This window comes from Pteropus medius, unplaced genomic scaffold (genome assembly GCF_902729225.1).
Source record: "Pteropus medius unplaced genomic scaffold, Ma_sr-lr_union100, whole genome shotgun sequence".
In the NCBI taxonomy this organism is placed as follows: domain Eukaryota; kingdom Metazoa; phylum Chordata; class Mammalia; order Chiroptera; family Pteropodidae; genus Pteropus; species Pteropus medius.
The window spans coordinates 3,053,195-3,068,645 of record NW_024344241.1 but is presented as its reverse complement, the minus strand read 5'-3'; positions in this window follow the sequence as shown (position 1 = coordinate 3,068,645).

The following is a 15,451-nucleotide window of genomic DNA, read 5'->3' as shown; positions in this document are numbered from 1 at the left end:
AAGGCTTTTATTAAAAGGAAAAGGGAAAAAACAAAAACAAAAAAACAAAACAAAAAACCGAGCCCTCAAAGCAGAAGAAGTGAGAGCAGCCCAGTTAGTTCCCTCCTGAGCACAGTGGCACCTCGCACCCAAATATTAGAAGTGGGAGGCATCCAGATTTAAAAGTAGTGGGCTTTGGGTTTGAATACTGGTGACACAGAGTCAAGGAAGAAATAATAAAAGATAAGACTGCAAAGAGAAAGCTTAGTTGTGTTTAGTTTGCAGCCCAGATTCTTCATGAGCACCTTTCCTGAGTTTTGTTCCATTTTTCTTTCCATGGACTATAGTCACAAAGTGCTGGACAGGGCTGCAGAGGCAAAGCCCAAAGAGTCATGCCGCTGAAAACTCAGAAGAAATGTGTAGTTGCTGGAGTTTTATTCAGAGGCAAAAAGGGTGTGTTATACTCTAAAGAGATCTTAAGAGTTATCTGAAAAGGTGACTTAGAAATTATTGTAAATTTCTGTTTCCAAGGCAACCCTACATAAATCTAAATTGAGATGTATTTTGGATTAGAGTATGTTTTCAAAGAAAGCAAAAACTGTTAAGTTGAATTTTTATAAATTGAATCACATTCTAGATATATAAAAGGTCATTTTGTTTTGAAAACTTTTGGAGATCTAACCATCCTTAGTTTACTTTTTAAAAAACTTCCCTGAATTGTCTTATTAGCAAAATGAGAATAATAATAATAATAGTTGGTCTTCTTTAGGGTGGTAGACTGGACTTTTTACATTATTCTCTAGGTAGAGGATCTTCAGTTCAACTGGCAAAAGTCTTTATTTTCACTTATGGTGTTTGCCTAAACTGTAGAACAACTATAGTTGGAAGTTGACACATTCCCTATGTTGAATAGTTTTGCATTCTGAGTGAAAATGGCAGAGTTATACATAAATTTTCTGGAAACTGAAAAAATGAACATGTTCATGAGCTTAGATTTTTGTCATTCTGTTAAGGAGCATGACTTCCTTCTTGGTGAGATAATTAGACTTTAAAATCTTGGTTCAAACCAGAATTGTTACTATAGAAATGAATTGAAAATTCATTTTTTAAGTTAAAAAATGAAGTGGCAAACTTTCTTTTTCTTCCCATCCCTTCTTCCCATCCCCAAATTTCCTCTGACTTCATGAAACATTTGTGTGTAGATTGATCTTCATTTTAGTTATAAATAAGATTTATAAAGCAAATTAAGGAATGAATATCTGTTAAGAAAGTATAGGGTCCTTAATATTGTGAGGTGTTCTCTTATATTTAAAACACTTGTTACGTAAATTTTTGGACACTTCAAGAAATCATCTATGTGTAGCAGGTTTTAACGTAGACTATTTTAGATATTGCATTTGTAACCATTTACTCACTGCCACCCCCCAAATTTTTTTTGAATGAGCATATGCTTTATCTTAGCTACCTGCTTTGTGTATGGAACTGTCTTAAGCACTGTGGAGAATACAGAGAAGTGTATTCGTGTTCCTAAAAGAGTTTAATATGGGTTTAGTTGGGGACCATAACTAGATGACAAATATAAGGAGTTTAACTGTTCAAAAGTTATGTTTAAAAAAAACAGTAAAAAAATGTGTACATATGCATAAGAGGAGATAACGGATTCATAGAGTTATAGAGTGGAAAAATGGAATAATGAGAGATTAAAATTTTTTTCTTCTATTTATTTTCTAAGATGGTAACAGTGAACCTGGATTGCTTATGTGCAAGAATAAAGGTTTGCTTATTTTAGGGAAATGTTGCCAGGCAGCCATTGTATAGCTGACTGTCAATAGGAGGTCAGTAATAAAGTGCCCGGGGAACTTCCTGAGGGAGTTGTGGTGGGGAGGCTAGAGAGCAGGGGTGAAAGAGAAGGTAAGAGAGGGCACACCCTTGAGAAAGGCTCAGATGTTGCAGGGTGCTCTTTGTGTTCTGGGAGGGTAGCTGTCAGGTGGCAGCCATCAGGAAGTGCTCCAGAGGGAGGTGATATAGAACTTGAACTTAGGTCTTAAAGGATGTACCCAATTTTTATAGCTAGAGAGAGAAGTGGTAGAAGTGAGATAAGCTAAGAGTTAAGAAGTTGCAAGGCATGTTTGGGGAATTTGCATAGGTCAGCTTCGCTTAAGGAGATGGATCAAGTATGAAGTTATGTCATTTGAATGATAGGTCAGGGACAGGCTACTGAAGGACCATAAATGCCTGGCCAAGTTTGGTATTAGGGGGCAGACCACTTCCTATAGTTTTGGCTATGAAGGTGATGAGGAATTGTGACAGGATTTTGAGCAAGAGATGTGCACAGTGTTAGAGTTGGAGAAAGTTAATCTTATGAGTTAGGTTAGAGTGAGAGTTTAGGGACCACAAGTGACTATAGCAAGGATCCATGAGGACCTGGAAGAGGGGGTATCAATGGGAATTGGTTGGAAGGCAATGCATTGTGAGTTGTTATAAAAAGAAAATTGACAATGTTTTATAATGTTTGGATGTGAAAGGCAATGGACTTGAAGTGTCTAAGGTGACTGAGAATTTAAATCTAGATACCTTTAGAGAGGTGGCACTACCAACAAAATTTGGAATAGGAAGCCAGTGTTCAAGATAAACTAAAGGGTTAATTTTGAGAAATGGAATCTGAAGCCATGATTGGCAGTTGGGTTTAGGAAAGATGGATAGATCTTGGCTGAAAGTAGAGATGTGAGTCATCTTCATAAAAGTAGGTGATTGTTGCTTAGAGCTGTGAAATGAACTCCTAAATTTGAACTTGGTGGTAAAAAACTACGGAACATTAGAAAAAATTTACATATATATAATTTTTCAAAATTCTCCTCCTTCCTCATAAAGTACAACAAGGTGATTATTCCTGGGGCTTTAGTTAGAGATGATCTACTGAATCAGCACTGTTTAACCCAAGTGCTTTAAATCCAGTAGCTGACTTACCTGGCTCATTAGATTAAAGGATCCCATCCCATAGGCACTGAATCACGATCTCCTGGGCTGGCAGTCTGTATTTCTAATAAGCATTACAGATCACTCTGATATGGATTCCTTTTGGGAATTGTTCGACAGTCAGAAACCTTCCCCTGTGTCCCCTGTCTCCCCTGGGGAGAGCAAGAGTTCTTACTTTTTATGTGTTGGTTTCAACCTGTTCTTTTGCTTTTGTATTTGATGGACAGTCATTGATTGGCATTACTTGCTTGAAGTTGTTTATATCCACATGACCTTCTGCTTTCCAAATTTAGGACTGGTTTGGAAGCCTGGATGGATGTATCAAAAGTCTTCTGCCCTGCTAGGTAGGAAGGATTGGGGTTGAGGTGCCATATGTGTGCCTAGTGACTCACACTTTGTCCATCGAAGCATGTTGAGTATGAAGTAATAACCCGGGCCCTCGGCAGACCACTTCCTGTACCTTTGGCTACACAGATCCAAGGTGTGGTATTTGGCAATATTCTCAGGAGGAGATTGGCTGACCCTCTCCAGGGGAGCTGGGTAGTCAGAGGTAAGGGAAGGCAAACTGTCAGCTCTAAACACCACAGGTCTTCTAGTTTAGAGAGAAATGAGTACTCAGAAATGTGGGGTTGGATTTCTGAAAGGAGATAACTATTCACACTTCTTTCAAGGAATACCTTTTTAGCTATGTAACTTTATTTCTTTACTATCAAAAAAACAAAAGTCTGTCCTGTTAAGCAGCAGCAATCATTTTGTCACAGCCAACTTTCAGTTAGCCAGATGCTAATTACCTGGCTACAAATGATCATTTGCCCTTCCTTTTCCTTTCTTGTTTGTAAGCTATAATGAGACGAATTCATATGTCCATACTTTTTACATGTCTGGTGGACATGCAGGCAGAAACTAATGATTAAAATTGATGGCGGAAGTTGTAGGGCCAGCAGCATCTTCCCCTCCCCCCCACATACAGAATTTAAACCATTTTTCTAAGTTTCTAACTGTTGAAGCTGAGGATGGGTTATTTTGTTGTTGAGCTCCCCACCTGCCCCTTCTTCCCCGAAGAACAGTAGAAGATGATAGAATCTAGGGTTTTTTTCTTAATTGTGGTGAAATACATATCACATAAAAGTTACCATCTTCACCATTTTTAACTGTGCAGTTCAGTACTGTTAAGTACGTTCACTTTGTTATGCAGTAGAATCCAGGTTTTTAAATTTATTTAGAATATAAGGGAATATTCTAAAAATGTCAGAAAATGAACACAGGTGACACAAAAAACTATGAATGAGAGAGAATGGTCTTAAGTGCAAACACTTAAAGCATTCACATTCTCTCCTAAGAGGAGGCAGAGATGGATGGCTCTTTGTAGGATGGGCTTACCCAAGTATGTCCTTTCACAGCAGCTAATTGTAAAGTTAGTCAGTACAGAGGAAAAAGGCAATTTTGTGCTTGAGATTTCTTTAAGAAGCCAGAAATAGTGCTAGTATCTTCACACAGATTTTTAAAAAAATTTTCTTGAAGCTGTGAAGAATAAAAGATTCTGTCAAATGTGAATTTACAGAATTTAATTTACACAATTTCCTAGAGTTCCAGAGTTTGTTATTGTATATTCTGTGAAAATATTTTCTTGACACACACTGAGGTAATATTTGGTAGGTAATATTTGCTGCTGTTATCTTACTTTTTCTAGTGAAATACATCTTATTTATGAAAATATGGATATCAACCAAAAAAATCCTAAATGAGCAAGAACCTCTAAATTCATTATCATGTAGGTGATCACATCACTAAAGGAAACAGTTTTTAAGGTTAAATGGTTTAGATTCACAAGGAAGATTAGAAACATCATTGCTTTCTTTGGAGTTCTATTAACAGCTCACTTTTTTTTTTTTAATATTAAAAAATTTATTCTCACAACCCCTTACTGTTTGCACTCAGTCATTCATAATACCCACAAAACAGGTTTGAAGTTAGTCAGTCCAACAGGATGTCAACTGCAGCTCCAAAGAAGTTGTGAGTTCGTGTTTTACCAAAGGAGATATGCCTTCATTTATCTCTCCTGGCTTTGGAGATTTATAGTTTATTTAACAGCCCTCCATTTAAAAAGTCCTGCCGAATTTGAGAAAACTTACAGAATCCTTCTCCAGAGTTTACCTTCTCTAAGACTGCTTTAGTAAACTTTTACTTATCAGTCCTGAGAAGATGTGTTAAAACCAGTTTGGCAACTTTTTTTTTTTTTAATATACCATGCTAGAGGCCTTTGAGAAAAGAGTTTTGAAACAATATCAGTTGTTGGAACTAAAACTGAATGAGTTTCTGAAACAATATTCGTGATATATATTTCTCTGTGCTTGGAGGATTCATCTTTTAAAAGCCAGAATTTTTGTGGTAAGACTTAATTACCAATGGAAGTAACGGTAGCAATACGAGGCATGGGCAATTTAGAGTTTCATCAAGAACTGGAAGATAGTTTCTTTTGTATGAATACCTACATAATCACAATCCAATATAATCACACACCCACGCGCAATATAATTTATATAATTTACCGATTCTGTTCAGAAGCAGACTTTATATAGCTTTTTGAATACTTTGTACTTTAATAGTATAGAAATACAATATTTCAAATGAGAGCCTTCTCTAAAGGATTATTTTGGGAGTCAGTCGCTTAAGGGATTTGAAGGGTGCGAATTAACTATTTCGTATTGCAGTTTTAGAAGATATTTGTCCTTCCCTATCCAATGTAATCATGAGCTTCAACGGATTTTCCAAAAGGAAAGCAGCAGTTAATTCATATTGCTGCATCACAAACCTATACAAAATGCAAGTTTACATGGTCTTGGGAGTCTCAATTTTGACTTTTCTTTTAAAGCCAAGTGTTTACATTTTACTATATAAAGGTATTTCAGCTTTTAAAGTCAAACCATCCCGCAGTCTACAATGAGCTTGTTTCACGGTGAAACTGTGGTAAACGTAGGACATTTCTATGCTGTGTGTTAGTACAGAAATGTATTGTTCTACAACCATGCCCCTTTGCTTTGTCATTTCTGTGTGTAACAGGGCCTTCTGCCTCCTGAAATGTCAGCCTAGCCCTCAGACTCATGTGTATTTAGCTTTTGATTACCTTGGTCCTCGGCCAGCCTCACATTCGACACTTTCAGCATAGGCACTATAGGTGCTTCTTGATGTTGAGCTGTTAATCTTTTTATTATTTCCTGTCACCTTTCCCCATGATTGATGCTTTTGAGCCTGAGGGGGGAAAAGTGATGAAGACGACTTTGAAAACAGCTTTTAAAAGGAGTATTTTAAGTTGGAGTTGGGTCTTACCCGAGACCACAACACAATTGAAAAAGCACACAGTCTGTTTTATAAGGCGGTGCTTGAACACTGTAGTAGACATGAAGAGGCTTTTCCTGGTATTTTTGCAGTGATTCAGATCTCCAGGTCTGTGGTGTGAGGTATGGGGAGAACTCACAGATGGTCTGGATTTAGCTGGATGGAAAGGTTACAGAAAGGGGTCCTCTTTCCTTTGGAATTAAAAATAAAAATAAAATTATTTTTGATTGTAGGCATTACCAAAACTCAGACCCTGTTATTTCCCCAGTATTCCCTCTACCCCATATCCAATTCACTAATTCTTGGTTTGACTTTGGGAGTGCTCCCCACACTTCCTGCCCAGTCCTGTAGAATGCAGGGTGACTCACTAGAATGTGATAGAAAAATCTTTGAACCGCTATTGTATTTTCAGCTTGTCCATTTTTTTTCCTTTGTTAAAATTGTGGCAAAATAGATATAATATAAAACTTGCTATTGTAATCATATTTAAGAGTACAATTCAGTGGCATTAATTACATTCAGTATGTTATACAGCTGTCACCACTTTCTTATTTCCAAAATTTGTATCACTCCAAACAGAAACCTCAACCATTAAACAGTAACTCCCCATGTCCACTTTTACACTCTAAACTACTTTCTGTCTTTTATGCCCATTCTAGATATTTCCTATAAGTGGAGTCATATAGCATATGTCCTTTTGGGTATGGCTTGTTTCACTCAGCATAATGTTTTCAAAGTTTATCCATGTTGTAGCATGTATCAGTACTTCATTTATTTTTATGGGTGAATAACATTTCATTGTCTATGTAACCACATTTCGTTTATCCATTCATCTCTTGATGGACATTCGGGTGGTTTTCATACTTTGGGTATTTTGAATAATACTTCTGTGAACATGCCTGTACAGCTTATCAGTTCGAATCTCTGTTTCCAGTTCTTGTGGGTATATACCTAGGAATAGAATTGCTGGGTCATGTGCTAACTCCATGTTGAACATTTTGAGAAACTGGCACACTTATCCACAGTAGCTGTACCATTTTACATTCTTGTTAACAATGTACGAAGGTTATGATTCTCCCCATCTTTGCCAGCTCTTGTTATTTTCTGTTTTTGATCGTAGTCATCCTTGTGGCTATAAAGTAGCATCTCCGGGCTTTGATTTTCATTTCCCTAATGACTAATGATGTTGAGCATCTTTTCATGTGCTTATTGGTCAGTTATATGTCTTTTTTTTTTTTAGAGAAATGTTTATTAAGTCCTTTGCACTGTCCATTTTTGTATGTTTTATAATGTCTAATAATATTGTATAGTTTATAAATTAAAATATGCATATGCTTGGATATATGCAAAATGTTTTTTAAATATGGGAGATATACTTTAAGTAGTTTGGAAACCATTATTATGGACTATTAATAATGATCTATTTTATTTATTTGCCGAACATTAGCAAGAAACTTGATGAATATTCGTAAGTGAATCTGATTTGGTCAAATGTCATGTGTTTACTGGAGCCTCCATATGAGACTAACCACAGAGTTCTGAGGATATCTGTTAGGATGTTTCCTCAAGTAAATCTTCTTGGATGGGCTTCAAGTTAGATTTGCCTTATTTTGTGGTGAAAAATGGCATTTCAGGGTTATAGTAATAGAAATGGTTTTTCATGCCATGTCACATAGGAGAGCCAGAAGGCATAGAATAAATATAAAGAGAGAGGTTTGGCTCTAAAATAGTAATAATAATTATTATTAGGATGTCACATATAAGACTTGTTTGATTATATAAAGAGATTAGCTTTTGGAGGGATTGAACAGGCCTATTTAATGACCCAGTAAGAGCATTTTAGGCCTTGGGGGTTTTTTTTTTTTTAAACAGATAAGTTTTCTTATTTTGTTCTTTGAAAGTAAACTTTGTGAAGTTGCCCTAAAATGCCAACTTCTATCAAGGGCGTGACATCACCATCCTAGCACATCCTGGTGTATTTCTTGGAAAATGTCCACACTGGCAGGCCTTTTCCAAATAAAACATTTGTTTCAGTAAACAAGTGTTTTATCCAGCAGCCCAAGTGGAGAATTTTAAAACCAGTGTTTGTTTTGCCAGCAAACATTTTGTTTCAATCCTTGCAGCTAAACAAGTGGGTAAAATTTAAGTGGCCTCCTAGTAAAAACAAATGCAGAACTGGTTTTAGAAAACTCGTGCTGAGCAGAAATCTGTTTGCTGTCAGTGTTTCAGTTCAGTCATTCGGGGAAGTAATTTGTACTTTTTGTATAGTTTTGTGCTTAGTTGCAGTCAAAGTAGAAAGTCTTAGGTTTGGACAAGGTCTCATAATTCTTTTTTTAAAAAATGAAGAAGATGGAAATATGAAGAAATGTAAAAGCATTATTAAGTAAAAAAACTATAGTTGTATTGCTACATTTAAATTTTATAGCTTGCCTTTAAACGTGACTAAAACATCATCAGGTATTTGCTCTGCTCTGCGTTTCTTATACCTGTTTTCTAATTATTTTAATGATAATTCCTCCAGTGTATAATACAGCCCAACATCCATGTTAATTATTAGGCTTTGTCTTTTAACTTTTATAAAAATGGTAGTAAAATCAGATTTTGGTGAGTTGTTGCTTTTATTTAGGATTCTTTGTAATTGAACATTCTTTTTCTCTTTAATGGATTATCTTCCAAAATATATCTTTGAATTTTTAAGTTTGGAAGTTTGCATTGTGCTTTTCTTTTTAAATAGCAGGTCTCTTTCCTATTCAGGAAGATGAATTGCACTTTCTTAAGAAGATAATTAGAAATTATGAAATATATATGCAGAACAATGTAAAAAATGGATACATATGGTTTAATGAATAATTGGCAAGTGGACACACATGTAACTCGCATGCAGATTAAGAAGGAGAACATTGCTTTAGAACTTTGTCTACTTCAAAACCACCTTCCTTTTCTCTCCACAGGAAGCTTACTATTATGTAGGTATCCTTAAATGACATCATTTAGTTTTGCAAGTGTTTGGTATATATTACTTTTTTCCTTGTTTGTTTTTTATCAACAATATGATTGTAAGACAGCCATGTTGATGCCTATAGCTGTGGTTTATTGGTTTTCATTGTTTGGTATCCCTATATTCTACAATGTTGCATAAATCCATTTTACTGTTGAGGAACATTTGAACTGTTTTCAGCTTTTGGCTTTTATGAAAAAGTCTGGTAAGAACGTGTGTGTGTGTGTGTGTGTGTGTGTGCGTGCGTGTGTGCGTGTGTAGTATACACACGCACACACGCACACACATATCTGTCTCCTGGTACAGATGTGCAAAAGTTATCTAGGGTGTATGTAGGAGGTGGCTGTGGAATCAATAAGGTATTTGTATGTTTAACTTTATGCTGTAATTCCAAATGATTTTCCAAAGTGTTTGTTCCAGTTTGTACTCTCTCTAACAATGAATGAGTTTTTTTGCTTCACATCTTCACCACAACTTGCTATTATGAGACTCTGTCAATCTGATGAATGTGATATGGTGTCTCATTGTGGTTTTTATTTGCTTTTCCTGATTAATAATAGAGCTTATTGGTCATTTGGATATCCTTTTTTCTTAAGTGTTTATTCAGATGTTTTGCCCATTTTTCTATGGGTTGCCTTTTTCTTACTGATTTGTAGGGCTCCATTATATATTCTGGTATGAATCTTTTGTCGATTATATATGTTGCAAATATCTTCTGCCACTTTGTGACTTGTCTTTTTACTCTGTTTATGATGCCTTTGGATGCACACAGGCTCTTAATTTTAATATTGTTGGATGTATCAGTCTTGTCTTTTATGGTCAATACACTTTGTAGCTTGTTAAAGAAATTCTTCCCTGTCCCAGGTTCATTAAGATATTCTCCTGTATTCTGTGTAGTTTTGCCTTTCGTGTGTTATTTTATTGTATTTTCTTGATCTTCAACTGATTTTTGTGAATGTTGTAAGGTAGGAGTCTATTTTTATTTTTTGTTTAAATGGATACACAGTTGTCTAGGCACTACTGAGGTACCCATCTTTCTCACATAATCTGGAATACTGCCTGTGTCATATACCAGGTGGCCATTTGAGCTGTATCTGTTTCTGTGTTTTCTCTTCGACTGCACTGGTCTCTTTGTCAATCCCTGATCCAGCTCTACACTGTCTTAATTATCACAGCTTCATGGTGAATCATGATATCTGGGAGGGCATGTTCTTCCCCCTAGTTCTTCATCAAGCATGTCTTGTTCTTGGCTTTTTGCCCTTCTATGTAAATTTTAGAAACAGCTCAAATTCCCTAACAGAACCTGTTGGAGTTTTTATGAGGACTACACTGAATCTGTAGACCAATTTGGGGAGAACTGACATTATTACAGTAGGGAATCTTCCACAGTGAAAGGCAGCCTGTAGTCTTTAAAAGGATAGTACCCAACTTCCTGAGTTCAGATCATAGTTCTACTCTTCATTGGCCACATGACTCTGGAGAATTTATTTAACCTTAGTTTGCCTCACTTTCCTTGCTCATAAAATAGGGATCATAATAGTACCTATCTTGTAGGGTAATTGAGAGGATTAAGTGATTAAACATGTTGGAATAATATGTATAAAGTGCTTAGAATAGTGTCTGGCACTTAGTAAGAATTATATGCATGCATGAACATTGATTTCTCTATGTTTATTTTTATCCTCTTCGAAATCCCAAGAATGTTTTATTTTCTTTATAAAACTATATATAATATATATAAAATATATGGCTACATATATGTATAATATATAGAAATAAGTAATATATATATTCCTAGGAACTTAAAAATTTTGATGCTATTATAAACAGTGTATACCCCAAGTTTTTTGGAGTATATAATATTACTGTTTTATTAGTGTGTTTATGATCTGCTTATGGTAATGTTTGATTGATAATTACCAAGTGCTTGTGTTGCATAAGATACTGCTAGGAGCAGGCAAGAAATATAGACACTTCCATCTGGGTGATTGCCCATCACAGTTGTTGTTCTGATTTCATAGAATTGAATATTTTATGATTTTTGCATAATTTTAAACTGTTGTAGCCCCTTGACTTCTGTTGCTGAAACGTGAGAATTTTAGCAGTCTGTTTTATCTTGTTTTTTGAGCTACTTTCAGTTCATTATTTCTTTTAAATTCATGAGGTCATCATATTTCCATATTTGCTTATAGACTACCCACAGTGTGCTTCGGATCCTTGTAGGTTTTATTTCCAATGCTCTTATTTTTCCCTAAATTCTGTACTAAAGATGCCACACCCTTTGAGATTAGAGTCACAACTTTGCACATTGATTTGCATCCAGAATAAGTAAGCTTTCTCTGGACAAAAACTCATGTTGTTATTTTTCCATTTGTCACACACATATCTCGGGTTATATGTATATTTTTTTTAATAAAAAGAGAGAAAGTACAGGAAAAAAACAGAGTCTCCTTGACTTGTGTCTTCCTCTGGTTTCAGTTCTACACTTTCTGGTCATGTGGTACTCTACCTCACGTGGGTGGTGAAGACCTAAACTGCCAGGCTCGGTATGATTTCACTTTGTATTGCAGGAGGCAGAAACTCAAAGTGAAACCAATGAAAAAACCAATGTGTTCTTAATGGTTTTTACCCAAACCATAAATCTGTCTCTTGGAGGGAGAGGGGAATCACCCAACATTTGATCCGGTTTCTTGAGCATGATCCAGAGGAGTATTTGTTAGTTCAGTGACCACCAGCTAGAACTAACTCCAGGGGTTCGTTGAAAATGCAGATTTCTGGGCCTGACCTAGACCAAGGGAATAAGACAAGGGGATTGGATGAGGCAGGGATTTGAATATTTTAAAAGATTCGCTAGTACTGATAGTGGTACTGATAGTCAACAGGACCTGGTAACAATGCTGAAGGTATGGTAGGCTTAGGTTTTCATTGTCACATAGCACTTCAATGAAAAATTTCACAAAAGGATTAAAATAATTTGGCCAACACCTATCAAATGCCATGTGTCAGGCATTTCACATTTAAACCTAGGAGTGGAATACTGTCAGTGCTGTTTTATAAAAGAGGAAACTGAGGCACAGAGAGGTTAAATAACTTGCCTAGAGTCAAACAGCTGATAGAGAATTGTCATTGTCTTTCTGGATCTTTAAAGCAAAATCCTCGGAAGCTAAGCAGGGTCGGGCCTAGTTAGTACTTGGATGGGAGACCACCTAGGAAGACCAGGTGCTGTAGGCATAAAAAATAAAAAATAAGGGATTGTAAGCTGACAAGGTCCTTGCAATCTGTGAGGTCAACCAAGGGTTGACTTGCCTAAAAAATATATAAAAAAATAAAAAGCAAAATCCTGACCATTGTTAATTACAAAAAAAAAAAAAAACAAAAAAAAAAAAAACCCCAACAACAATACCACCACCAGCAACAAAAATCAACTGGTCTACAGCAGAATTGGACCCAAAGGGTCTACTTGGATCATAACCATGCCTTGGTATTGTTACGTGGCTCAAATTATTCCTTTAGGAAGTCCTTACCGAGCATTCAGAGTTTACATGGCTTGGGGTAGGGATTCTGCAAAAGGAAGGCATATACGAGAAATTACAGTCTCTCAGACAAACTAGTAACTTCTTAGCAGATGTCCATGCATGGATGAGAAGACTTTGGGATAGAATAGAGGAAGGTACTGTTCATTGAGCCAGGCATTGTGATAATAGTTTTACACATGTTTTCCCATTTATTCCTCACAACGACCCTCTTAATTAACTTCTCTTAATAATCAATTTGAGCAGGAAACTAAGGCTTAGTGACATAAAAAACTTACCCGTGGTCATACAACTTCTACATCATGTTTGTGATATGAAGATAACACTTCTCTCCCTAGAGTCTATCCTTGTTCCACTGTATTTTCTGCTTTTGACTATACACTCAAATAGGATTTCCTGTTTTCTAGAGTGTTGCTATTCACATGATAGTGACCCAGACACCCTAGTCACCAAGATCACTCTGAGGTTTCAAGAGATCTTTTCAATGGCTTATAATGTCATTTGTCATTTACTTGGCCTCCCTCTTTTGTCCACTGGTTCTATTGTCTTTGCCTGGCCTCTGAAGGTAAAAGTCCTTCAGAAGTAATATTATCATGGACAGATTCATGGCCTATAACAAGATTGACAGATGTCTAGGAATTGGAGGAGGCCCAGACATTTTTGAAGGAATATCACAGCTTTGTCCATAAGTACTCCATTTGCTTACCACTGTGCAAATGGGGAGTGGCCTTTTGTGCCCTAATTGAGCTCCTTAATTTTTATGAAAGAATGTTCAGTGTCTGATATTGTGTTATATGCAGGCGGGAATTCAGAATTATTTTCGAGCCACCTCAGAATTGTAGAGTATTAGAAATTTTGGTTGTGAAGAAACCTTAGAAATCATCTAGTTCCATGTCTCCATCTTACTGAAAAGGAAAGGAAAACAAGGAGTGACTCGTTCAAGGTAACTAGTTAGTGGTAGGACTAGAACCTGGTTCCTGACACCCAGTACAGTAGCTTCATTCTGTCTCTTTCATGTGATTTTATACTGGCGCTGCCTTAATCAGGCTGAATTATGTCATGAATAAACCATAAGAATTTTAACTTCAAAATGATTCATATGGTAGGGCTTTCTTTTAAAGGTAGATTTGCCTTTTCTGTTATGTATTATTTAGGCTAGTGATAAAGTTATTTTACATTTCTAAATATACATTGGCAGATTCTGGGAAAAGCTCTTCTAAAACATTATTAGGCCTGCAGGAGGGTTTAATACCCAGCAAAGTGGAAAACCTACTTATGGGTATTCCCTTTGCTTATACGTGTTTTTAATGGTGAAGAAGAAAACCTAATAAAAAGATAATAAAAGGAATAGGTACATGTTGTTCTCATCATCATTACTTTCCAGTCTATTCTAAGCCTCCTACCTTATTGTGGAAGCCTCAGACACACAGGCACGGGTTGTAACGTATGCCATCCCTCTGACCCAGTGTCTTTGGAGAATGAGCATATGAATGAAGGAGACCTGACAGAAAATCCATTTATTAAATTTACTATTTCATTCATTAGAAATAATCCCATCAGTGAATAGATAAGGCAGTAACATCAGGGCTGAGGCTTTTAACTTGTTGCTTTGTCCTTTTGCTCTACATCATACTAATTTTGTGCCATTGACTTCACACTGGGATATAGGAGAAGAGCCTTTTTCTTCTCTTTTTAACATTTTATTGAATTATAATGTTCACACAGGAAAGTGGACATATTCTCAATGTACAGCTCCCCGAATTTCACAAAATGAACACACCCCCAGCAGCATTTGAGTACCACAGACCTGGTTTCATAAACTGGCTTCACCACTTACTATCTGTGTAACGTTAGGCAAATTATTTAACCTTTTAGAGTCTTAGTTTTCTCACTTATCAAATGGGAAGGAAATAATAGCATTTTATAGGTATTTGTGGGTAGTAAAAGATAATACGTCTAATTTACCTGGTGTTGTTCTTCCTTTCTCTAATCCCAGGAGCGCTTCTGCAAATGAACAACCTCAAAGTGGATTACATGTGTGGTAGTTAAAAGTTTATAATGTTAAGTAATAGCTCATGTGAATCTAGAAGTATAGTTAATAATATGGACTATAGGAAAATCCCTGTAGGGGTCCTTACTTCCTACTTTGCTACAGCCGATTATGTCCCACTCAAGGGCTCATCTGGGAAACTTGATTTGAAAAAAATTAAAGATTCACACTTTGTATTTATTCACCCCAAAAAGGGATTTCAGAAATACACATAGTACAACAATATTTAAAATAAGCAAATAGATGAATCGAGGCTAATGTGGAAATGTAAGCTAAAGCTTGGGGGTAAGGTTGGCACATGAAATGCTGTCATGAAATCTAGATCATTTGCTAGGTGTGGGTTTCAGAGTTAGCTTTGAGCTTCCTAGCACTGAAAGCAAATAGGCAAAATGATTAGTAAGATTCAGAGAGCCCTTGTGATATAAAAACAAACCAGTTTTGCAGGGGAAACAGTTTTATCCTTGGCACAAAAACCTTCCTTCCATTAGTCTTCATAAGGAAAACTATGTAAAGTGGTGAGATTCCCTATAATAAAATGATCTGATTTATAGTGCTGTGTCTTAGGCTCTGCATCAGTGT